Source organism: Pongo abelii, chromosome 14 (genome assembly GCF_028885655.2).
Source record: "Pongo abelii isolate AG06213 chromosome 14, NHGRI_mPonAbe1-v2.0_pri, whole genome shotgun sequence".
NCBI lineage: Eukaryota > Metazoa > Chordata > Mammalia > Primates > Hominidae > Pongo > Pongo abelii.
In genome coordinates this window covers 20,976,425-21,002,558 of record NC_071999.2, presented here as the reverse complement: position 1 = coordinate 21,002,558, position 26,134 = coordinate 20,976,425, and the positions used below count along the sequence as shown (strand labels likewise).

At 41.1% G+C, this 26,134-nt stretch overlaps 1 long non-coding RNA gene across 2 annotated transcripts; it reads right to left on the bottom strand.

Moving 5' to 3' along the window:
• Positions 1–1,012: 1,012 nt before the first annotated feature.
• On the bottom strand, positions 1,013–26,133 carry LOC134759926 (uncharacterized). 2 transcript variants are annotated; one of them, XR_010136843.1, is made up of 3 exons: positions 26,007–26,133; positions 10,667–10,790; positions 1,013–6,243 (listed from the first exon to the last, which is right to left on the bottom strand). It is a non-coding gene; the product is annotated as an uncharacterized LOC134759926 (long non-coding RNA). The 2 variants fall into 2 exon arrangements; XR_010136844.1 differs by having other exon boundaries at positions 26,011–26,129.
• Position 26,134: the final 1 nt, after the last annotated feature.

Genomic DNA, 26,134 nt, shown 5'->3' with positions numbered 1-26,134 from the left:
TTCACCTAAGCTTGGGGGAACTCTGAAGGGAGGTTATCTTTGCGTTATAAACAGTGGTTAGCCTTATATCTACAAGAAATCATTATTATTTCCTCTTTGGTGCTGGGTGCTACTTTTTTTTAACAAATTTTTTATTTGTATTTTTTGTTTTTTGAGACAGCATCTCACTCTGGTTGTCAAGACTGGAGTGCAGTGGTGTGATCTTGGTTCACTGCAGCCTCAACCTCCCCGGCTCAGGTGATTCTCCCACCTCAGCCTCCCGAGTAGCTGGGACTATAGGCGCATGCCAGCACACCCGGCTAATTTTGTGTATTTTTAGTAGAGACGAGGTTTTGCCGTTGTTGCCCAGGCTGAGCTCAAATTCCTGAACTCAAGCAATCTGCCTGCCTCAGCCTCCCAAAGTGCTGGTATTAAGGCATGAGCCACCACGCCCAGTCCGTGGGTGTTACTTCATTAAAAATACCTTTATTGCCACTGTATCTTCAGGCCATGATTGTCCTTGAAAATGTTCTATCTTGGCCTTATTGAAATTATTCTTATTTGAATGATTTTCCTTTTATTGGCAAGGCCCTCAACAATCTAGACCAAGATGAGTTCATCAGGAAATGAAAGGTAACAACTAATAAGACAAGTGTCACTGCTAAAACACGATATACTCATTCCTGAAAAACCTGGCACTCTACAGAAAGGACTAAAAAAAGCAGCAGTTCATGAAAATACAGGGTTTGAGAGTCCGGGGCAAACCTGTCCGGCATAGCAACTTTCTAACCAACACACTAACCGCTCGGACCACCCACATCAGCAGCTCAATGTCGGGAGTTTGCCATAGAGCTTTTTAATTTTTGAGTGGAAATAGAAAAATACTTGCTAGAAGGGCTGTGGGTACCCGAGTGGCACAGATGAGAGGAGAGCCCGGAGCTATGCTGGGCATGGAAGGCAGCAACCTGCCAGGAGCCAAGAGCCCCACTAGGCTGGTGTGCCGCCTCGCTGCGGGTGACTTTTTCTCCTCTAAATAGTCCAAAAAAGGTTCCAACTGCCCATGCAGCCGCCCAACTAAGGCCTTTTTCCTTTACTCCCGCTGATCTGGCTCCGCCTTTGAGGAAAAGATCATAGAACATGCTTTCAAATTCCTTTCATCTTAATATTGTACCCTGCCATTCATATGACAGAAACGTGTAGGCACAACATAGGTTATACTATTTCCTTTAAAATTCACACAGCAATAATCTACAGAGGGCAGATTATGTCCTGGGTTTAGGTGAATAGGGAGGAAAATACTTAGCTGGCTCAGTGAAGAATAAGATCTGTCTTTTTCAGTACTAGAAATACAGTAGGGAAGGAAACCCCCTTTTTTATTTTAAGAATTCCCCTTTTTGAAATAAGGAGATTACCATTAAGGTTTCTCTTCCCCAGACCTCCAAGACCCACCAAAATTTCTGGAAATTATGAGTTGTCACACTATTCTGCTTTTGCTTATTCAAAGAAAACTCATTTAAGGCCTCTTCGGATATTGCTTTCTTAGAATGCAAAATGAATGATCCTTTGAACAACTCAAGAAACTTAGATCAGAATGATCCTCGTGTCTTAAAATTTTAGCTTTAATTTTAAATATAGGGGGTATGTGTGCAAGTCTGTTACATCAGTATATTGCACCCCGGTAGTGAGCATAGTACCCAATAGGTAGTTTTTCAACCTGCACCCCTCTCCCTCCATCCCCCTCTAGTAGTCCACAGTGTCTATTGTTCCCATCCTTATGTCCAAGGGTACCTGTTGTTTAGCTCTCATAAGCGAGAATATGTGGTATTTGGTTTTCTGTTCCTGCATTAATTTGCTTAGGATGATGGCCTCCAGCTCCATCTATGTTGCTGCAAAAGACCTGATTTCACTCATATTTATGGCTGTGTAGAATTCCATCGTGTATATGTACCATATTTTCTTTACCCAATCCACCACTGATGGGCACCTAGGTTGATTCCATATCTTTGCTATTGTGAATAGCACAGCAATGAACATATCAGTGTGTGTGTCTTTTGGTAGAATGGTCTTTTTTCCATTGGGTGTATATCCAATAATGGGATTACTGGGTCGAATGGTAGCTCGTTTTAAGTTCTTTGAGAAATCTCCAGACTGCTTTCCACAGTGGCTGAACTAATTTACACTCCCACCAACAATGTATAAATGTTCCCTTTTCTCTGCAGCCTTGCCAGCATCTGTTGTTTTTGACTTTTTATTAATCACCATTCTGATTAGTGTGAGAGGGTATCTCATTGTGGTTTTGATTTGCACTTCTCTGACAATTCGCAATGCGAAGCATTTTTTCAGATGCTTATTGGTCACTTGTATGTCTTCTTTTGAGAAGTATGTGTCATGTTCTTTCCACATTTTTAATGGGGTTATTTGGTTTCTGCGTGTGGATTTGTGTAAGTTCCTTATAGATTCTGGATATTAGACCTTTGTTGGATGCATAGTTTGCAAATGTTTCCTCCTGTTCTGTGGGTTATCTGTTTGCTCTGTCGATCATTTCTCTTGCTGTGCCAAAGCGCTTTAGCTTTATTAGGTCCCACTTGTCAATCTTTGTTGTTATTGCAGTTGCTTTTGGAGACTTAGTTAAAAATTCTTTCCCAAGGCCAATGTCAAGAAGGGTATTTCTGAGGTTTTCTTCTAGGATTTTTATCACTTGAGGTTTTACATTTAAATCTTTAATCTATCTCCAGTTAATTTTTGTATATGATGAAAGGTATGGGTCGAGTAGCATTATTCTGCATATTGCTAGCCAGTTACCCCAACACCATTTATTGAATAGGGAGTCCTTCCCCCATTGCTTGTTTTTGTCAGCCTTGCAATATCAGATGGTTGTAAGTGTAAGGCTTTAATCTGGGTTTTCTATTCTGTTCCATTGGTCTGTATGTCTGCTTTTGTACCAGTACCATGCTGTTTTGGATACTATAGCCTTATAGTTTGAAGCCTCTGGCTTTGCCCTTTTGCTTAGATGTGCTTAGGCTATTGAGGCCCTCTTTTGGTTTCATATGAATTTTAGAATACTTTTTTCTAATTTTATGAAGAACGACATTTGTAGTTTGATAGAAGTAGCACTGAATCTGTCAATTGCTTTGGGCAATATGGTCATTTGAATGATACTGATTCTTCCAATCCATGAGCATGGAATGTTTTTCCATTTAATTGCGTTATCTCTGATTTCCTTCTGCAGTGTTTTGTAGTTCTTGTAGGGATCTTTCACATCCTTTGTTAGCTGTATTCCTAGGTATTTCATTTTCCTTGTCGCTACCGTAGATGGGATTCTGTTCTTGATTTAACTCTCAGCCTGGACATTATTATTGGTGTATAGAAATGCTGTTGATTTTTATACATTGATTTTTATCCTGAAACTTTGCTAAAGTTGTTTATCAGTTCTAGTAGCCTTTTGGCAGAGTCTTTGGTTTTCTGGATATAGAATCATATCATCAGCAAAGAGAGATAGTTTGACTTCTTCTTTTCCTATTTGGATGCCTATTCTTTCTTTCTCCTGCCTGAGTTCTCTAGGTAGGACTTCCAGTGCTATGTTGAATAGGAGTGATGAGAGTGGGCATCATTGTCTTGCTCCATTTCTCATGGGGATTGGTTCCAACTTTTGCCCATTCAGTAGGTTGGTGGCTGTGAGTTGGTCATAGATGGCTCTTATTATTTTGAGGTATGTTCCCTTGATGCCTAGTCCGTTGAGGTTTTTAATGTGAAGGGATGTTGGATTTTATCAAAAGCTGTTTCTGCATCTATTGAGATGATGATATGGTTTTTGCTTTTAGTTCTCTTTATGTGGTGAATCACATTTATTGATTTGCGTATGTCGAACCAGCCTTGCATCCCTGTACTGAAGCCTTCTTGATTGTGGTGTATTAACTTACTGATGTGCTGCTGGATTCTGTTTCCTAGTATTTGGTTAAGAATTTTTGTGTCTACATTAATCAGAGTAATTGGCCTGAAGTTTTCTTTTCGTGTGTTTCTCTGCCAGATTTTGGTATTAGGCTGATACTGGCTTCATAGACTGAGTTAGGGAGGAGCCCCTCATCCTCAGTTCTTTGGAATAGTTTCAACAGAACTAGTACCAGTTCTTTGTACATCTGGTAGAATTCAGCTGTTGCTTCATCTGGTCCAGGGCTTTTCCTTGTTGGTAGATTTTATATTAATGATTTGATTTTGGAATTCAGTATTTGTCTATTTAAGGTTTCAATCTTTTTCTAATTCAATCTTGGGAGATTGTATGTTTCCAGGAATTTATCAGTTTCCTCTAGGTTATCTAATTTGTGTGCATAGAGTTGTTTATAGTATTCTCTGAGGATCTTTTGTATTTCTGTGGGATTGTTTGTAATGTCATCTTTGTCATTTATGATTGTACTTATTTGGCTCTTCTCTTTTTTTCTTTGTTTAGCTATCAGGCTATCCATCTTGTTTATTTTTTGAAAAACTAATTATTGGTTTAATTGATCTCTTGTGTGGATTTTTGCATCTAGTCTAAAAAAAAACAACCCTTCAAAAAGCACTTCATTCAGTGCTTCTCTAATTTTAGTAATTTCTCTTCTGCCAGCTTTGGAGTTAGTTTATTCTTTTTTTCTAATTCCCTTAAGTGCAAAGTAGGAATGTTAATTTGAGATATTTCGAACTTCTTGATGAAGGCATTTAGTGCTATAAACTTTCCTCTTAACACTGCTTTAGCTGCATCCCAGAGATTCTGGTATGTTGTGTCCCTATTTTCATTAATTGCAAAGAATTTTTTTATTTCTGCCTTAATTTAGATTTTCACCCAGGAGTTATTCAGGAGCAAATTATGTAATTACCATGTATTTATGTAGTTTTGAGAGATCTTCTTGATACTGATTTCTATTTTTGTCTCACTGTGGTTAGAGTGTGTGCTTGGTATGATTTCAAACTTTTTGAGTTTATTGAGGCTTGCTTTATGGCCAAGCATGTGGTTGATCTTAGAATATGTTCTGCGTGCACATGAGAATGTATCTTCTGTGTTTGTTGGGCAAAGCATTCCGTAGATGTCTATCAGGTCCAATTGGTCAACTGTCAAGTGCAAGTACAGAGTTTGTTAGTTTTCTGCCTCAATGATCTGTCTATTGCTGTCAGTGGGTTGTTGAAGTCTCCTGCTGTTATTGTGTGTCTAAATCTTTTTGTAGGCCAAGAAAAACTCGTTTTATGAATTTGGGTGCTCCAATGTTGGGTGTGTACATATTTAGGCTAAGTCTTCTGGTTGAATTGTGCCCTTTATCATTCTATAAGGAATGCTCTTCTTTGTCCTTAATTTTTATTGGTTAAAAATATGTTTTACTTGGACAGGTGCAGTGGCTCATGCCTGTAATCCCAGCACTTTGGGAAGCCGAGGCAGGTGGATCACGAGGTCAGGAGTTCGAGGCCAGACTGACCAACATGGTGAAACCCTGTCTGTACTAAAAATACAAAAATTAGCCAGGTGTGGTAGTGCACCCCTGTAATCCCGCTTACTCGGGAGGCTGAGGCAGGAGAATTGCTTGAACCTGGGAAGCAGAGGTTTCAATGAGCCGAGATTGCACCACTGCACTCCAGACTGGGCAAGAGAGTGAGACTCCATATTTAAAAAAAAAAATCAACCACTTAGAATAGTACACACATTAAGCAGATCCTACATCTAGAATGGGTTAAGCAACCGTTTGTAAGCATCTTCATGAGAAATGATCACCTCTGGGTTTTTCTGATAATATTTGAAATAAACATGGAACCAAACTGTATTTCCCTCAACACATAACTGTCCAAATTGCATGCGCAAGTAGAGGTTTATGTAAAAGCCCTGACAGAACTGTACTCAGTCTTTTGAATTAGGTGCATAAGGCTACTGACCACTCTCTATTTTACCAAGGGAAAGAGCAGTGACTTCTCTATTTCAGTACAATTATGGGCAGAAATGAGATGACGCAAAATAGAGGTTCTTCCATACAATTTAAGATGTAGGGTATACAGGAAGACAAAAAAGCAAAATTCCCAAGAAATCAGAATAACTTCACACTGGTCTTGTACTACAAGAAATCCTGAGATGAACTGTGTAGTCCTCAAACACCTGCGCTTGGCTCAGGCCCTCCAAGACACTTCAGTATGCTTCCAACTAGCTCATCATCAACTTCCTGCTATATTCGTAGGCCAAAAAGAGTGCTCCATTGTCAGGGAATGCTCGGATCATAGTAGGTTTCAGTCCGGAATATAAGGCCATTATTCCTAGAAGACAAAAGGTCAAGCAAAGACTGCAACAATCCCTCCTTTGGGGACACCCACGCAGATGCATAGCACAGGTATATTTACACATGCAAATCCAGACAAGAGTGCTAAAAACCAACAAGTCATGGAAGGACGCATTCCCAGCTTTCCCTAAATAGACAACAGAAACAAGGACAAGTATCAGGTCTCCTGGCGAAACTGACTGATGCTCAGGTAACATACCCCAATTCCATGCTTGGTTAACTCTTAGCATATGGATGGGGCAGAGTTGAGGCCTGAGACGGCCAGACAGATGCAACCAGGGAGACAGAGGTGGCCTCAGCTTTGCAGCTTCACCTGGGCAGTGGCAAGAGCACCAACCTTGAGGTTGGAGACTGGTTTATAGTATTAGTATTGCCCGGGGTGGTTATGAAGATTGAATTAGATAAGGGAGGTATAAGTACTTTGTAAAACTTCACGTTATACAAATTTAAGGGAGGATTACTATGAGTAATAGACAAGGTATCTGTGCTCTATTTGGGACACAAAGTTTCTGTGTTACTGTTCTCTTTCTTTTTACAATCAAAACAGAGAAGTTCATATCTCAGATTTTAACATGTATACTAGATGCCGGAAAAACAGGTGTTTATTCACCTTCATTTTTCACAACATTTATAAAGGTTCTGATAAATCCTGCCTGTTTTCCAGACATGGAAAGAACTTGAATTCTGGATTTGATACAATCCACTGGATACACCACAAGCCAGAGGCAAATCCCGCCAACTCCTTCCACCACTTAACATGAAAGGGACAGGGCCTAGAGAAAAAAAAAATAGCAAATGGTATTTTATCTCAAGAACAGCTGATGTGACATTTCCAGAGGTCAATGTAGTAATGGCTGCAGGTAGGTGAAAATAAAAATGCTAATGCTGCGGAATAGAGTTCTTTGTGGAAACTGTCAAAGCTCTTGTTCCCAGGCTCTAAGAACACAAGGTTTTGCTTGGTAGCCCAGGTCTACCCCTGGGTCTTGCCAAGTACAAGAAGCTCTAGTGAGGGTTGTATTTCGTTTGATCACTGAGGTGTCGAGGGCTGGCCCACAGGAACCAGCAGGCCTCCAGCTGAGTGGCAACCCCTTACGGTGGGGAGAAGACAGGCCAAACGCAATCTACATCTTTTTTTCTTTTTTCAACTTTCTCATTCTTAAGTATTTTAAAAGCCCTGATTCTTCCTTTACCATGTTTTTATTAAACATAGCAGGTAAGTCTGGGAGCTTGTCTAACCCCCGAATAGATTCAACATGCTGAGGGAGATGGTAAGAATAGATAAATACATTTGCATTCACAGCAGTGGGGTGTGATGGTGTTTGCTCCCTGCAGGTATGGTTTCTGTGGATTCTCTGCTCTTTGTGCTCTCCTCCCCACATTGGTGGCTCCATCTGGCACAGGGAAGCTTCTGGATGCCAGAAGGTAACATGTTGGCAGGCAGTTGATAGCACCCCACCCTCCAGGCTTGATAATTTCCTTAGGAAAGGGGCTGAAGCAGTATATCCCAAACTTTCTTACTGGAATAAAGTGTGTTAATTTTTCTAGATCTATTTTAGAGAGAAGAAATTCAGAAATGACTTTCCCAGTTGGGGAATCACCTATAAATAATCTTGAAATAAGCTTAAAACTTGGTAATCTCAGTAGTGTTTTGAGAGCAGTGAAAACCATAGTTCTTTGTAGCTTATCATGTTTAATTGGTTGGTACAACTGCATGCGATGTTTGCGTCACATGAGTGAATGAGTTTTTCTTCCCTGATTCCCTGTCTTCTCTCCCCATTTTGTCTTTTGCTAAGGAAACTGAACTGAACTGAAGTCCAGGTCTTCTGTAATAGAGTGTCTCTCCTTCAACAGGGAACAACACTATAGTCGCCCGTGGTTTGGCTTCTGTTCAGTCTCCATCGTGGCATGCCACACTCTCCTGGTTTGGGCCCTGCTCGTTTCTTTACTGCCTTCCTCCCTGTCCTTTTTGTGCTGGTAGGTCATCCCATTCATGCGCAGCCCTCCTCGCTGTCTACACTGTCTTCTTGGGCAATTGTATCCAGTCCCAAGCCTTTTAAAAAAACAAGCTATCCCCATCCTGGTGGAATTCCTGCCTATAAAAGGGCACACCTTCAGACCTCCAGGCATCTCCAGCGAACACTGCTATGCACAAGGAACCGAATTCAGTTGTGTGGGACCTGCAGCTGCAATTGGGTTTCAAACTCCTATTGCTGATGATCAAGTTAAATAAAATATGAATGTGCTGGATTGAATGCTTTATTCAGCTTATCTGCATCTAGGTTATCTAAATTACTCACCCACTTAAAACATTCTGTCACCTCTTCTCTTGGAATAATTAATTATTTTAATGTAATTCAGATCTCATTTTATCCTAGCCCAGCAGTACCTGGGAGAGAATGACTCAATCATAGTAAAATCATATTAAATTATATTCCACTGATTCAGCCTCCCGAGTAACTGGGATTACATGCATGCACCACCACATCTGGCAAATTTTTGTATTTTTAGTAGAGATGGGGTTTCACCATATTGGCCAGGCTGGTGTTGAACTCCTGACCTCAAGTGATCCACCCGCCTTAGCCTCCCAAAGTGCTGAGATTATAGGCTTGAGCAACCTTGCCCAGCCAAAAGTAAACTTTTTAATTCTATCACAATATGTTCTAGATCTTTGACAACTGAAAGACATAAAATGTCAAAAGGTGAGACTCTGTCATGTGGCTAAACACCCTCCTACTGCAGAGACAGAACTGAGCCCAAGAGCATTCACATGGTGAGAGGTGGTCAGGGGCAGGCAGATGGTTGCACCATTCTCAGGGTCAGCATCCTCCCCAGTGTGACACGGGGGAGGGGAGGGGGAATGGGGCCTGGGAGGCTGTAGCCTAAAGGCACACAGTGGGCAAGAGACTACTGGGCGGGCCCCTGCCAGCCTTCAGTTCCCTGAGCGTCGGGTGCCAGGACGCTCCTTGTGGGCTCTGCCCTGGGAGAAGTGCCCTTGCCCAGTGCTCCTTATCAGTGTCTGTGACGCGCTGTCTCCAGTCCTCCTCATTAGCATACCTTGGCCGACCTTTGGCTCATGGAAAAACACTTTGCTCTTCTCTGAACAATTTCTTTTTCACAACTGAGCAAATGACTGATGAGGTGACCACACTCATGACCATACTCATCTGTTGGTGGTGGGTCGGGGTGGACTGGGTGAGGACAGCACTGGGCAACACTCCTTCTGGCCTCCCCACTGCAGGGAGCCGCAATTACTATGCGAGTCCTATGGGAGGCCAGGGTAGTCCAGGGTTTCCCTTTGGGCAATCAGCATTCCAACCGCTCCTCCTACTTCTGGCCTCTGGAGAACTAAATTACCACCATGCACCTCCCATTCTGCCTGTGCCTCAGCCCGAGGGTCCTGCTCTTCCTGCATGTTCAAGCTGATCTTTCTAGGGAGTAGACTGCACTGTGCCAGCACTACCCCCTTGTCACAGGCAGCACCTCCCTGTGCCGGGGGAGCCTCAGTCTGCCCTTGGGCTCAGGCCCCTAGGCTCAGGTTAGCTGACATTCCCAGGAAATCCTACAACTTCTCCTGTCCTTTCATGGCTGTAAGACACAGTCCATCATCAGTTTCATTGTAAAAGACACTTCTAAAGAGTGTCCTCCTTTCTTTCCCAACACTAGCAGGGACAGTAAGTGGTGTTTCCTGGGAGATGCTATGGTGTTATTTTTGCACTACAAGGGCTCTGAAGACTGCCAGGCTTGAAGTGAAGAACCACGTCACCTGCCTATCCCAGCCAGGTGGCAGTGGACAAGGGGCTTCACCTCTGAGCTGTTTTCCAGCTGTACTGGGCACATGCCTCCCCTCACCCTGACTTGCAAGGTGGTAGCAATAATGGACACTCTTCTACCTTCTGCCACACTCTGAACAATACTACACTTCCGTCAAATGGATTCATCCCAAAGGTAGAGCCCATCGCTTCTGGAGGGAGAAAGGTAATGTTTTCATACCACTTTCATTTGATCTCATTTAGAAGGTACTTGAGGAACAGAGAAGATTGGGTTTTCTCTGGGATTATACTTAGGCATTTCTTAATGACTGGGACATGTTCTGAAAAATGTGTCATTACACAGTTTCATCATTGTGCTATCATAGAGCATACACACCCAACCCTAGATGGCATAGCCTACTCCACAACTAGACTGTATGGTATGGCCAGTTGCTGAAGGCTACATACACACCTGTACAGCATGTTACTGTACTGGATACTGTAGGCAACTGTAACACAGTGGTATTTGTGTATCTAAACGTATATAAACACAGAAAAGGTATAGTAAAAGATGGTATAATCTCATGGGACCACCATCAGATACACCATCCATCACCAACAGAAACATGGTTATGAGGCACAGAACTGTACCTGCAGCCCCTGCCATGAGGTCAATGGCAGCCTGGATAGGGGGATTGGACTTCATGTTTGTCCACTCTTCTGCTGATCTCATGGAAGGCAGCTCTCTGGAGCTTATGACAGACACCACATATCCCTGGGGGGAGGCAAGAGTTCACCATTAGTCCAAGTCTGCAGTCTCCCGTTCTCTAGGCCTGCAGCCAAATTACTGGACCTAAACTTCTGGGAGCCATGAACTGGGCTCTACATTGTTCCAAAGGAAAGGGGCTCAAGGTATCAGTGCAGCTTAGCAATTGTCCCCTAGAAAGCTCACAGACCAAAAACCTCTCCTGCGTATCAATGCTACAGCCACCAGCAGCACTTCAAGTGACCTTTCTGAAAACTGAAAAAATGAACACCAAATAAGTAAGCCAACCACGGATGTACTAACCCACATCAGGCTTGCTTTTTTAGAGGCCTGCGCTGAGCCATCAACTGAATAGGCTCAGTTCTAAATCAGACAGCAGCCTGTGCTGGGTGCCTAAGGGGATGTCACAAGACAGTAGGTCTGGAAAGAAGCACGGGCAGCCGAAGGTGGGAGCTGCACCCCAGGATCACAAACACGTTGGTGAATGCCTGCTCTACCTGCAGTGTGGCCCCTTTGGCCTCTACAGCTTGAAGTCTTCATCTGTACAAGGTGAATAATAAAAATATTATAAAACAAAGGCAGTCACAAATAGCCACATTGGTGTTGAGGTGATCAAACCCAACACCAGGCCGTGGGGGCTACAAAGTCCGGCGGAGTCAAAGGAATGAGACAAGACAAGCTAATAGTACATAAAGTGGGTCCGGGGGCCAATGCTAGTATAGAGGCTGTGAAGGCCCTGAACTCTGGGAGCCCACACCATTTACTGGTGATTAAACAAAGAAGCAGGTGGTGAGGAAGTGCTGGTTGAAAGGAAGCAGTCACATCAAGTGTTTAGTTTATAGCTGTGTCAGTCTAGCATTTTCTTTGAAGCATATGGAACATGTTCTGCTACTCGAGATAATGTTGAACATTTCCTTTTGCCTCAAGATACAATCAATTTATGATCCTGGGAGAGCAAGAAGCAAGGAGCCAGCAAGTATGGACACATTCCAGAGGCCACGAGGGGTTTTATGTACTGAGTCCTGGATTCCATCCAAGCCACGAGGGGTTTTATGCCCTGGGCTTAGGTTGTAGTGTGGTGGGGCAGCCTTCCACCCTTAAGCACAGAGCCTGGTGTTCCATAGGCCACAAGAAGTTTTAAACTCTGGACCCAGGACATGTTCCAAGGCTCTTTTCATATTATGTCAGATAGCAGTCTTGCCTCAGTTTTCTCCCAACAATTGGACTGATGGGTTGCTCCACTGGGCACAAGCATCATGGGTTCTTAAAACAAGGCCCTGAACAAGCACCAAATATGTTCCTGTCACCACATTCCACTAGCCCTTCAACTATAAACATGCACAGGAGTCACCTGGGGGCCTTGCTAAATAAAATGCAGCTTCTGATTCAATAGTCTCAAACAGGACCAGAGATTCTGCCTCTCTTGATGAGTTCCTGAGTGAGGCAGACAATGCCAGTCCACAGACTCACACTTTGAGATACAGCACCTGGGCCATTGTGTTCTAATGTGCTTGATAACCTGGAGCACCTATTAAATATCCAAGTTGCCAGGACTTTCTTCTGGAAATCTTGATTCAGTATCTTTTGTTTGGAGCCTTGGACGTTTGGGAAAACTAGAATTTCTCTCCCTTTAGACAAAAGTCAACTACTGCTGAGGCATGGGTTTAATAAATGTTGACTAAAATATCCAACTCAACAACCAATCCTGTATAATTTTCAAACTCTGTCAATAACTTGCTGGGTCCAACCTGCAGACCCTGGCTGTGTGACGGATGAAGAAATGCACTCAGACACAGGTATCCCGTGAAGAGTGGGGTAGGGGACCGGGCAGCTCCCAGACACTGAGGAGGGTGCTCTAAAGAGTCAGCAGGCACAGCCCTGTCAGGCTGGGGCTCCAGGCATTTATTCAGTACAGATTTAATGACAAAGGTCTCAAGTAAACACCACACCACTAGAGGGTAATTAACATTGCTGACCTCCTGAGTAGAGAGCAGTCATGCGCCTGCAAATGATCAAAGGGCTGTTTTAGGACCACATGAGTAAACAAGCTATTTAGATAAACTCCTCTACATTCCTATGTATCTACGCCCTAAGCTTTTAAGAGAATTCAGCTGCCTTCAGCCAAATCTTTTTCTGAAGTTATGCAAAGCTCCCAGCCTTCCAAGAAGTTTTGTGTCTATTTCCTACAACTTAATTTTTATAATTTCTCCCACCACCCTGACAGATCCCCTACAAAAGACCATGTTTCTTCTCAGCTTGCTCAGTCCAGCTGAGCCAGCTTTCCACTGGACTCCTGAATGTGAGAAGGACACAGGTTCCCAGGACCATCCAGAAGCATCTCTCATCACCGTAAAGCTCTGAAACACTGGCTGGGTGCAGAGGCTCACACCCATAATCCCAACACATTCAGAGGCTGAGGTGGGAGGATTGCTTGAGGCCAAGAATTCAAGACCAGCCTAGGCAGCATAGCAAGACCCCATCTCTACAAAAAGTACATCCCAAAATTAGCTGGGTGTGGTGGCACATGCCTGTAGTCTCAATTAATTGGGAGGCTGAGGCAGGACTATTCTTTGAGCCCAGGAGTTTGAGGCTGCAGTGGGGTATGATCGCACCACCGCACTCCAGCCTGGGAGACAGATTGAGACCATCTCTAAAACAACAACAACAGGCCAGGTGCAGTGGCTCATGCCTGTAATCCCAGTAATTTGGGAGGCCGAGGTGGGTGGATCACCTGAGATCAGGAGTGCGAGACCAGCCTGGGCAACCTGGTGAAATCCTGTCTCTACTAAAAATACAAAAAATTAGCAGGGCATGGTGGCACGCACCTGTAATCCCAGCTACTCGGGAGGCTGAGGCAGGAGCATTGCTTGTACCCAGGAGGCGGAGATTGCAGTGAGCTGAGATCATGCCATTGCACTCCAGTCTGAGCAACAAGAGCAAAACTTCGTCTCAAAAAATAAAAAATATAAAAAATAAAACAACAACAACAAAAAATGAGACAGAAAACTGAAATATTTTAAGTTTAATTGTATTATTGCTTGTTAGTTGATTAAAGTAATTCTGCTTCCACTTACTTTATTTTTAAAGAAAGACACTAATTGCTACACTGAATAAAACCTTAATGGAGTTTCATTATAAGTGTCTATTATCATTTGATTATTTTCTACATAGAAGCATGCAAAAAGTTTAAAATTCAGTTTCATTTGACTTAGCCTTGACTGTAATGGAGGACTCTATGAAGAAGGGACACAGAGTTTATAGGCTGGAGTCCCAGCAACTGCTTGGTGGCAGAGTCCCAGTCTTTCCCCAGTTCCAGCCGTGGGCAGATAGATGGGTACTGTCCTTCAGTTCTTCTTACCCATTCACTTGCTTTCTTTATTGCCTCAAAAGCCCAGGGAATATTCTTAGATTAAAAAAATAAATGTTTCAGATTTCAGAATAACGTGAAATGTAATGTGGTACTAAACCCATCACATTATATCAGACAAAATGATTCTGCCAAAAATTAAGATATTTAATAAAAGCAGTTTTCCTTGACATCTTACGGAAGTTCTTCTACCCATCTGACCTTGAGCTTATGCACTGCATTGTCAAGTGTCCTGTGCCCCCCACTTCTTGGCTTCCACGTGCCTCCAGGCATCCCTGCTGCCTACAGGACAGCTCAGGTTCCAGCCTCTCTACAGTTGTTTACGGTTGTCCCCTTTCCACGCTTCTCAGTCTAAATCCTATCCACTCTTCACGTACAAACTCAAGTACTATTTCACAAACGAGGCTTCTGTTTCTCTCTCCTTCCCACTGTACCAACTTGATCAGGTACCTTCAGAATATCTGACAGTCCCCCATGAAACTGGCATATATTCTGTTGTGTCACATAAACCAGGAACAACTTGGTAGAATAAGCATATTGAGTCAAGTCTGTGTCCACTAAATGGTGTCAAATATTTGAGACTGTTGAATATTCAAGTCTATTCAACACTCAGAAAAATTCTGAGATTGTTCATTAATATTAATTAGCTACTTCCTCATTTGTTCTGTCATCTGTAGAACTTGTTAGTGAACAAGTGGCAACATACACCAAAGTTCTTCAGAAAATTCTATGGGGAAACTTAATATTTTGAAAATTCTCTCCCTGTTCCTGATTTTTCCCTGTGAACTGGGAAAGGGCCATCAGTATAGCTTGGTGGTGAAGAGCTGGGTTTGAGTCCTGACTCTGCAATCACATGGTATTGGCCATGTGATACCGTGTGGCTTTCATTCAACACTGGGCATCTCAGTTTCCTCAATTATGAGGATAACATGAGGTCCTATGGGTGTGTGGTGGAAATCAACAAAGCTTATAAATTTAACGTGCTTACTAGTCCCTGGTACACAGTAGGCACTCAATAAATGTTCGCTGAATGTCATGGTAGAATGAACATACTAAATAAGAAGCATGCCCAAAGTGTTTAAAAGACCACCATTTCCTGGTAAATGTTCGTCTACTGGTAGTTACTGACTGCTGAAAACAACAAAACTGGCTTTGAATATTTTCACTGACTGAGCTGGCCTCGTTTAGTCCAGTGGCCTCTATACTTTTTGGTTCACATTCCACTAGTAAGAAAATCTTGTGCCTACACCCCCATGTAATGTGCTCCTGCATCAATGTTACGTACATCCTGAAATAGAAAATACAGAAAAAAGTTTCAAACACGCAATAAACAGGAAATAAAAAATATTTAAATTTTTTTTTTTTTTTTTTTTTTTTGAGACAGAGTCTCGCTTTGTTGCCAGGCTGGAGTGCAGTATCACAATCTCAGCTCACTGCAACCTTGTGATCCGCCCACCTCAGCCTCCCAAAGTGCTGGGATTATAGGCGTGAGCCACCGCACCTGGCCTAAAATTGTATTGTCTTGTGTACTCAAGTGCCAACAAACCATTTTGCTAGCACAATAGCAGTAACGTAGTAAGAGCTACGTGTTTGAATATACTTGATCAATTTTGAAAATCTTGCTTTAATACTTTGTGATATTACAGTTCAAAAGCAGGTTCAAAGTTTATACTTGTTCTAACAGCTATAATATTACTAACTAGGAACAATATAAATAGAATAAATATCTCTTTGGATGTGCCTATTAAGTCAAATACTAATTTTTTAGTCCCATCTCCTAGCTGTTCAAAGTGTTTTTTCTTTGATATTTGTTTAATTAATTCTCTCGGCAAGTGGCACTGGTTTATTTTCACTTGAGGCCAGGAGTTTGAGACCAGCCTGGCCACCATGGCGAAACCTCATCTCTACTAAAAATACAAAAATTAGCTGGGCATGGTGGTGAAAACCTGTAATCCCAGCTACTCGGAAGGCTGAGGCACGAGAATTGCTGGTATTAAACTCCTGGGCTTGATCTTGCTGGGCTCAAGTGATCAAGCAGTGAGCTGAGATCGTGCCACTGCACTCCAGCCTGGGCAACAGAACGAGACCCTGCCTCAATAAATAAATAAATAAATAAATAAAAACAAGAAAAAGAAAACCCACCAAATAGAAAAAAGAAAAAATTCTCATCTTTCTTGGCAAACTAATGAGAAGGTATTGCTTTTTAAAAAGTGGAAGTATAAATTACATATAGTAAATTATGATTCTCCTTTTTTTTTTTTAGACAGGGTCTCGCTTTGTCGCCCCGGCTGGAGTGCAGTGGCGCAATCACAATTCACTGCAGCCTCGGCCTCCTGGGCTCAAGCAATCCCCCCACCCCACCTCAGCTTCCTGAGTAGTCACACACTACCAACCACACTCAGCTAATTTTTAATTTTTTTTGTAGAGACAGGGTCTTGCTATGTTGTCAAGGCTGGTCTTGAACTCCTGGAAGCAAGCAATCCTCCTGCCTTGGCCTCCCAAAGTGCTGGGATTACAGGTGTGAGCCACTGTGCCCAGCAATGCCTGGGTAATTAAAAAAAGTTTTTTTGTAGAGATGGGGGTCTCATTGGTTACCTAAGCTGGTCTTAAACTCCTGGGCTTGATCTTGCTGGGCTCAAGTGGTCCTCCCGTCTCAGCCTCCCAAAGTGCGTGGATTATAGGCATGAGTGCTGTTCTGCAGCCACTGCTGCTGATACCCAGGCAAACAGGGTCTGGAGTGGACCTCCAGTAAACTCCAACAGACCTGCAGCTGAGGGTCCTGACTGTTAGAAGGAAAACTAACAAACAGAAAGGACATCCACACCAAAAACCCATCTGTACGTCACCATCATCAAAGACCAAAGGTAGATAAAACCACAAAGATGGGGAAAAAACAGAGCAGAAAAACCGGAAACTCTAAAAATCAGAGCATCTCTCCTCCTCCAAAGGAATGCAGCTCCTCACCAGCAACGGAACAAAGCTGGACGGAGAATAACTTTGACGAGTTGAGAGAGGAAGGCTTCAGACGATCAAACTACTCTGAGCTAAAGGAGGAAGCTCAAACCAATGGCAAAGAAGTTAAAAACTTTGAAAAAAAATTAGACAAATGGATAACTAGAATAATCAATGCAGAGAAGTCCTTAAAGGACCTGATGGAGCTGAAAACCAAGGCATGAGAACTATGTGACAAATGCACAAGCCTCAGTAACCGATGCGATCAACTGGAAGAAAGGGTATCAGTGATGGAAGATGAAATGAATGAAATGAAGGGGGAAGAGAAGTTTAGAGAAAAAGGAATAAAAAGAAATGAGCAAAGCCTCCAAGAAATATGAGACTATGTGAAAAGACCAAATCTACGTCTGATTGGTGTACCTGAAAGTGACGGGGAGAATGGAACCAAGTTGGAAAACACTCTGCAGGATATTATCCAGGAGAACTTCCCCACTCTAGCAAGGCAGGCCAACATTCAGATTCAGGAAATACAGAGAACACCACAAAGATACTCCTCGAGAACAGCAACTCCAAGACACATAATTGTGAGATTCACCAAAGTTGAAATGGAGGAAAAAATGTTAAGGGCAGCCAGAGAGAAAGGTCGGGTTACCCTTAAAGGGAAGCCCGTCAGACTAACAGTGGATCTCTCAGCAGAAACTCTACAAGCCAGAAGAGAGTGGGGGCCAATATTCAACATTCTTAAAGAAAAGAATTTTCAACCCAGAATTTCATATCCAGCCAAACTAAGCTTCATAAGTGAAGGAGAAATAAAATACTTTACAGACAAGCAAATGTTGAGAGATTTTGTCACCACCAGGCCTGCCCTAAAAGAGCTCCTGAAGGAAGCGCTAAACATGGAAAGGCACAGCCGGTACCAGCTGCTGCAAAATCATGCCAAAACGTAAAGACCATCAAGGCTAGGAAGAGACTGCATCAACTAACGAGCAAAATAACCAGCTAACATCACAATGACAGGATCAAATTCACACATAACAATATTAACTTTAAATGTAAATGGACTAAATGCTCCAATTAAAAGACACAGACTGGCAAACTGGATCAAGAGTCAAGACCCATCAGTGTGCTGTATTCAGGAAACCCATCTCACGTGCAGAGACACACATAGGCTCAAAATAAAAGGATGGAGGAAGATCTACCAAGCAAATGGAAAACAAAAAAAGGCAGGGGTTGCAATCCTAGTCTCTGATAAAACAGACTTTAAACCAACAAAGGTCAAAAGAGACAAAGAAGGCCATTATGTAATGGTAAAGGGATCAATTCAACAAGAAGAGCTAACTATCCTAAATATATATGTACCCAATACAGGAGCACCCAGATTCATAAAGCAAGTCCTGAGTTACCTACAAAGAGACTTAGACTCCCACACATTAATAATGGGAGACTTTAACACCCCACTGTCAACATTAGACAGATCAACGAGACAGAAAGTCAACAAGGATACCCAGGAATTGAACTCAGCTCTGCAGCAAGCGGACTTAATAGACATCTACAGAACTCTCCACCCCAAATCAACAGAATATACATTCTTTTCAGCACCACACCACACCTATTCCAAAATTGACCACATACTTGGAAGTAAAGCTATCCTCAGCAAATGTAAAAGAACAGAAATTATAACAAACTGTCTCTCAGATCACAGTGCAATCAAGCTAGAACTCAGGATTAAGAATCTCACTCAAAACCGCTCAACCACATGGAAACTGAACAACCTGCTCCTGAATGACTACTGGGTACATAACGAAATGAAGGCAGAAATAAAGATGTTCTTTGAAACCAATGAGAACCAAGACACAACATACCAGAATCTCTGGGACACATTCAAAGCAGTGTGTAGAGGGAAATTTATAGCACTAAATGCCCACAAGAGAAAGCAGGAAAGATCCAAAATTGACATCCTAACATCACAATTAAAAGAACTAGAAAAGCAAGAGCAAACACATTCAAAAGCTAGCAGAAGGCAAGAAATAACTAAAATCAGAGCAGAACTGAAGGAAATAGAGACACGAAAAACCCTTCAAAAAATTAATGAATCCAGGAGCTGGTTTTTTGAAAGGATCAACAAAATTGATAGACCGCTAGCAAGATTAATAAAGAAAAAAAAGAGAAGAATCAAATAGATGCAATGAAAAATGATAAAGGGGATATCACCACCGATCCCACAGAAATACAAACTACCATCAGAGAATACTGTAAACACCTCTACGCAAATAAACTAGAAAATCTAGAAGAAATGGATAAATTCCTTGACACATACACTCTGCCAAGACTAAACCAGGAAGAAGTTGAATCTCTGAATAGACCAATAACAGGAGCTGAAATTGTGGCAATAATCAATAGCTTACCAACCAAAAAAAGTCCAGGACCAGATGGATTCACAGCCGAATTCTACCAGAGGTACAAGGAGGAGCTGGTACCATTCCTTCTGAAACTATTCCAATCAATAGAAAAAGAGGGAATCCTCCCTAACTCATTTTATGAGGCCAGCATCATCCTGATACCAAAGCCGGGCAGAGACACAACCAAAAAAGAGAATTTTAGACCAATATCCTTGATGAACATTGATGCAAAAATCCTCAATAAAATACTGGCAAACCGAATCCAGCAGCACATCAAAAAGCTTATCCACCATGATCAAGTGTGCTTCATCCCTGGAATGCAAGGCTGGTTCAATATACGCAAATCAATAAATGTAATCCAGCATATAAACAGAACCACAAAACAAAAACCACGATTATCTCAATAGATGCAGAAAAGGCCTTTGACAAAATTCAACAACTCTTCATGCTAAAAATGCTCAATAAATTAGGTATTGATGGGACGTATCTCAAAATAATAAGAGCTATCTATGACAAACCCACAGCCAATATCATACTGAATGGGCAAAAACTGGAAGCATTCCCTTTGAAAACTGGCACAAGACAGGGATGCCCTCTCTCACCACTCCTATTCAACACAGTGTTGGAAGTTCTGGCCAGGGCAATTAGGCAGAAGAAGGAAATAAAGGGTATTCAATTAGGAGAAGAGGAAGTCAAATTGACCCTGTTTGCAGATGACATGATTGTATATCTAGAAAACCCCATTGTCTCAGCCCAAAATCTCCTTAAGCTGATAAGCAACTTCAGCAAAGTCTCAGGATACAAAATCAATGTACAAAAATCACAAGCATTCTTATACACCAACAGGAGACAAACAGAGAGCCAAATCATGAGTGAACGCCCATTCACAATTGCTTCAAAGAGAATAAAATACCTAGGAATCCAACTTAGAAGGGATGTGAAGGACCTCTTCAAGGAGAACTACAAACCACTGCTCAAGGAAATAAAAGAGGATACAAACAAATGGAAGTACGTTCCATGCTCATGGGTAGGAAGAATCAATATCATGAAAATGGCCATACTGCCCAAGGTAATTTATAGATTCAATGCCATCCCCATCAAGCTACCAATGACTTTCTTCACAGAATTGGAAAAAACTACTTTAAAGTTCATATGGAACCAAAAAAGAGCCCGCATCGCCAAGTCAATCCTAAGCCAAAAGAACAAAGCTGGAGGCATCACGCTACCTGACTTCAAACTATACTACAAGGCTACAGTAACCAAAACAACATGGTACTGCTACCAAAACAGAGATATAGATCAATGGAACAGAACAGAGCCCTCAGAAATAACGCCGCATATCTACAACTATCTGATCTTTGACAAACCTTAGAAAAACAAGTAATGGGGAAAGGATTCCCTATTTAATAAATGGTGCTGGGAATACTGGCTAGCCATATGTAGAAAGCTGAAACTGGATCCCTTCCTTACACCTTATACAAAAATCAATTCAAGATGGATTAAAGACTTACATGTTAGACCTAAAACCATAAAAACCCTAGAAGAAAACCTAGGCATTACCATTCAGGACACAGGCATGGGCAAGGACTTCATGTCTAAAACACCAAAAGCAATGGCAACAAAAGCCAAAATTGACAAATGGTATCTAACTAAACTAAAGAGCTTCTGCACAGCAAAAGAAACTACCATCAGAGTGAACAGGCAACTTACAAAATGGGAGAAAGTTTTTGCAGCCTACTCATCTGACAAAGGGCTAATATCCAGAATCTACAATGAACTCAAACAAATTTACAAGAAAAAAACAAACAACCCCATCAAAAAGTGGGCGAAGGAGATGAACAGACACTTCTCAAAAGAAGACATTTATGCAGCCAAAAAACACATGAAAAAATGCTCACCATCACTGGCCATCAGAGAAATGCAAATCAAAACCACAATGAGATACCATCTCACACCAGTTAGAATGGCAATCATTAAAAAGTCAGGAAACAATAGGTGCTGGAGAGGATGTGGAGAAATAGGAACACTTTTACACTGTTGGTGGGACTGTAAACTAGTTCAACCATTGTGGAAGTCAGTGTGGCGATTCCTCAGGGATCTAGAACTAGAAATACCATTTGGCCCGGCCATCCCATTACTGGGTATATACCCAAAGGACTATAAATCATGCTGCTATAAAGACACATGCACACGTATGTTTATTGCGGCATTATTCACAATAGCAAAGACTTGGAACCAACCCAAATGTCCAACAATGATAGACTGGATTAAGAAAATGTGGCACATAGACACCATGGAATACTATGCAGCCATAAAAAATGATGAGTTCATGTCCTTTGTAAGGACATGGATGAAATTGGAAATCATCATTCTCAGTAAACTATCGCAAGAACAAAAAACCAAACACCGCATATTCTCACTCATAGGTGGAAATTGAACAATGAGAACACATGGACACAGGAAGGGGAACATCACACTCTGGGGACTGTTGTGGGGTGGGGGAAGGTGGAGGGATAGCATTGGGAGATATACCTAATGCTAGATGACGAGTTAGTGGGTGCAGTGCACCAGCATGTCACATGTATACATATGTAACTAACCTGCACATTGCGCACATGTACCCTAAAACCTAAAGTATAATAATAATAAATAAATTAATTAATTAAAAAAAAAGAAATGTAGGCATAGCTCACTTTCCTCAAAAAAAAAAAAAAAAATTGTGAGTAAATGTGCTATATGACCTTCTGTTTTGAGTTGACTTTCTATTGGTTTTATCTTCATTGTAGTTATGAGATTAAATAATAATTTCCTATATTTTTCTATGTCATTGCAATATGCATGATAACTGAGATAACGATTATTTTAGTTTAGACAATACCAGCAATCTAAATCTAAACCTAGGAAATGTTGTGGTAACAAAGGACAGTAAAAGTATGGCAAAATATTAACTGCAGAGACCATGAATTCTCTGGGATTTAAGAGCTACTTATAGATGTCCTTCATCCCTCTCTTTTTGCAAATCTTGGTTCATTTCACCATTTCCTTTTTTTTTGAGACAGTCTTGCTCTGTTGGCCAGGCCAGCGTGCAGTGGTACAATCTCGGCTCACTGCAATCTCCTCATCCTGGATTCAAGCAATCTTCCCACCTCAGCCTCCCAAGAAGCTGGGACTACAGGCACGTGCCATCATGCCCAGCTAATTTTTTGTATTTTCTTAGTCACAGGATTTCACCATGTTAGCCAGGCTGGTCTGAAACTCCTAGCCTCAAGTGATCTGCCCACCTTGGCCTCCCGAAGTGCTGGGATTACAGGCATGAACCACCAAACTTGGCCTACCATTTAACTGTTATCAGAAATTAAAACAAGTCACTTCTTCTCTCTCACTTGCTGTCTCTCTGAATTATTTGCTTACAGAATAAACATAACTTTGTGTCCAAAATTACATTTATGAATTATTTTGAGTCTAATTATTCACTGTGTTTCTACTTTCCTACCTCTCAATATCAAGAGTCATTAGTTGTTGACGATCTTAGTACTTCAGGCATTCACCTTTATCTAATTTACAAACAAAGCTGAGAAAACAACTGACAGGTATCACTGAATCGGTAACAAAGTTAGTGAGGCAATATACAAAATAGCATCTTCTACAAAGGAGCTTGTATTTTCTTCCATATAATGGTTCCAATTTGATGAACTACTCTAGCGCTTCAAAGTTGTCCCCAGATTATTCTCTATGTAAAGCATAATATATATTTGAAATAAATCACATATAATCCAAGAGAAGAGAAAACAAAACTGATTAGCTACTTAATTGTAAAATATTAAATGTCTTTCTATAATGAGCAGATTTTACATGAAACAAGAATCTTCTAAATATTGTAACATGACTTTTAGCAAAAAAATGTTTTTCTTGGAAGTAAAATGATTCTTTTTGCTAAAACAGAAACAAAATTATACCTATGTAGTAAACTGAAAAATAAATTATAACTATGTAGTAAACAGAAAAATCTTAAAATGTTAAATAAACCTGTTGGTCTCTTTTATCCCACAAATGTCAACATGCTTTTTATGTTTATACTGAAAAAATTAAATTTTTTTCTAAAACATTTTCTAATTTCTTCTTTTAAGGTTCAAACTGAATTCAGTTCTTTGAAAAAAAAACAACAAAATTAAATATATAAAAAAGTTGAACTTTTTTGCATGCTAAGAAAGTCTAAAGTGACAGGAAAAGATAAAATGAGAATGAGAAAACTTGACCACCATCCAGCAAGTATACTATGAGAAAACAATAACTAAAATATTTAAGATAAATGTTTAATTTTTTAAATTCTAAGAAATTTGGTTTGTATTACTCAAGGCATTACAAAACCTTGAATATTTACAGGTCTAAGACAAGCAATGAAAATGAGTGAAGCAAGGAAATATGAAAGAAAATGGAGTGATTGTAATGTCATTAAGCCAGCAAGCCCATTCCTTGCTGAGAAAAGCCTGTATTATCATAGCCTAGTGCCATAGACTACTGCTATGCAGGAAGGTGCAAAAGAACTAAAAAATCTGTATTTTTCTATGAAATTCCCAGATTTTTAAGGGTTAGTAACCAATTTTTCAATGTCACATCATACAGGTCAAATCAAACAAATGATTAGCTATTTTCTTCTACTGGAACAAGAACCATAAGTTCTCTCAGGGTCCGAGAAGTCTGGGACTGACGGGCTCAACTAACATGCGAAGGCTAAGAGGAAAAACTGCTGCACCTGAAACACAGAGAACGAATTTTGAAAAGAAAAAGAGAACATCTTTAAAGATAACGAGAAAAAAATCCTCTTTGTACTTGATAATTTAAAAATTGAAGCAGAAAAAGGAAAATGCACTGGCAATTCATTTTCTTCTGCCAGACTCGAAAGGGTTCGTAATTTAGAATTAGAATGATTGAACTGTACCTGCATCAGAAAGCAGCACCTGTTGACTCTTCTAATTGGGATTATGCTTATGTTCTTTATATTTTCTCTTTTGAAACAGTATCTCAAAAGGTATAGTAAAACCAGCAAAATAGTTTATCCAAGGTTTACCAAATGATCAGCTGCTTAATTATGAGTTCAATAAAATCTGATAATTTTAATGTTTTTAGTAATTTTGAAATGAGTGGTTAAAAAAGAATTCTGATTTTTTTTTAGGATTCTAGATTTAATTTTCATGACAATGAAACAATTCTTTTTTAGTGAGAAGGGAGTGGGTGAAGAGAAAAAAATCACTAGGATTTTTCTAAAATAACTTGTCTAAGTTTCCAAGAAACACAAAAAGAAGTCTCTCTGAAATATAATTTGGTATTACATAAAAACGAAACAATTATATATCTAGCTCTTCTACGTATATACATAATGTAAATTTCATTCACCCTCTAACCTATGATCACATTCATTTGTCTTGAGTCCTATTGGTTTAGAAATTCTGGGGAATAAGAGGTTAATTTTTCTGATTATATCCGAACATTAGAACTACTGATTGTCCTTCCCGTAATTCAGCATCTTTTCAAACTGTGGGCCAACAAATCAATATCTTATTATTAAAATAATAAGACTTGAATCCCTATTTGTTTTCTAGGATTTCCCTAATAAAGTACACAAACTGGGAGGCTTTAAACAACAGAAATGGACTTTCTCACAGTTCTGTAGGCTGGAAGTTTGAGATCACCGCAGCAGCTGAGCTGTGCTCCCTCCAAAGGGGCTACGGGAGGATCCGGCCTTGCTGCTTCCAGCTTCTGGCAGCTGGTAGCAGCATCGCTGCAGTCCCCGCCTCCATCTTCAGGTGGCTGTCTTCCTCCTGTATCAGCCAAATTTTCCTCTTCTTACAAGGACAGCTTCCCTAATCCAGTATGACCCATTTTAGTCATATCTGCAAACTCCCTATTTTCAAATAAGGTCACATTTACCGGTACGGAGGGTTAGGACTTCATCACCTTTTTGGGGAGACACAGCTCAACCCGTAACAATCTGCCCTCTGATTCCCAAAGTTGATTTCCTTCGCTTGTGCAAAATACATTTTCACCCCATGTCAACATTTCCAAAAGTTTTAACACTTTCCACATCAACTCTTCTCACCATCTACATCATTTAAGTTACAGAGGAGGCCTACTGTGATTCATCCTGTGGCAAAATTTCTCTCCATGTTTGATCCTGTGAAACCAGACAAGTTAATTCGCTTTTAAAAGACAGTGGGGGCCAGGGGCAGGCATAGGACAGACAGTCCATTCCAAAAGAGAGAAAGGGGAAGGAAGAAAGGGACCATGGGTCTCACGCAAGTCTGAAACCCTGCAGGGAAAATCCCATTAGACTGCCTTCACTATTTCCCATCTAAAATTTTTAAATGAGCTATGCAAGAGTAAAAACAAGTTATCCGACAGAGAAACCAGAGTTAGAAGTGCAGGATGAATTTACCAAGAGGGTAGGTTAAAAGGGAAACTTCTCCTTCAGGCCTATGGTGGGCATTTCTTGTTTACTCAAGTACCTACCTACCATCTCTCAAAAAATAATGTCCACTGGAATTCGATTATGTCATGATATTGCCTGCCCCCGCGCCCCCAGTCACGGCAGGAGGGAAGCGCAACCCTAGCCTTTCTTTACTCTAGAGACAGGAGGC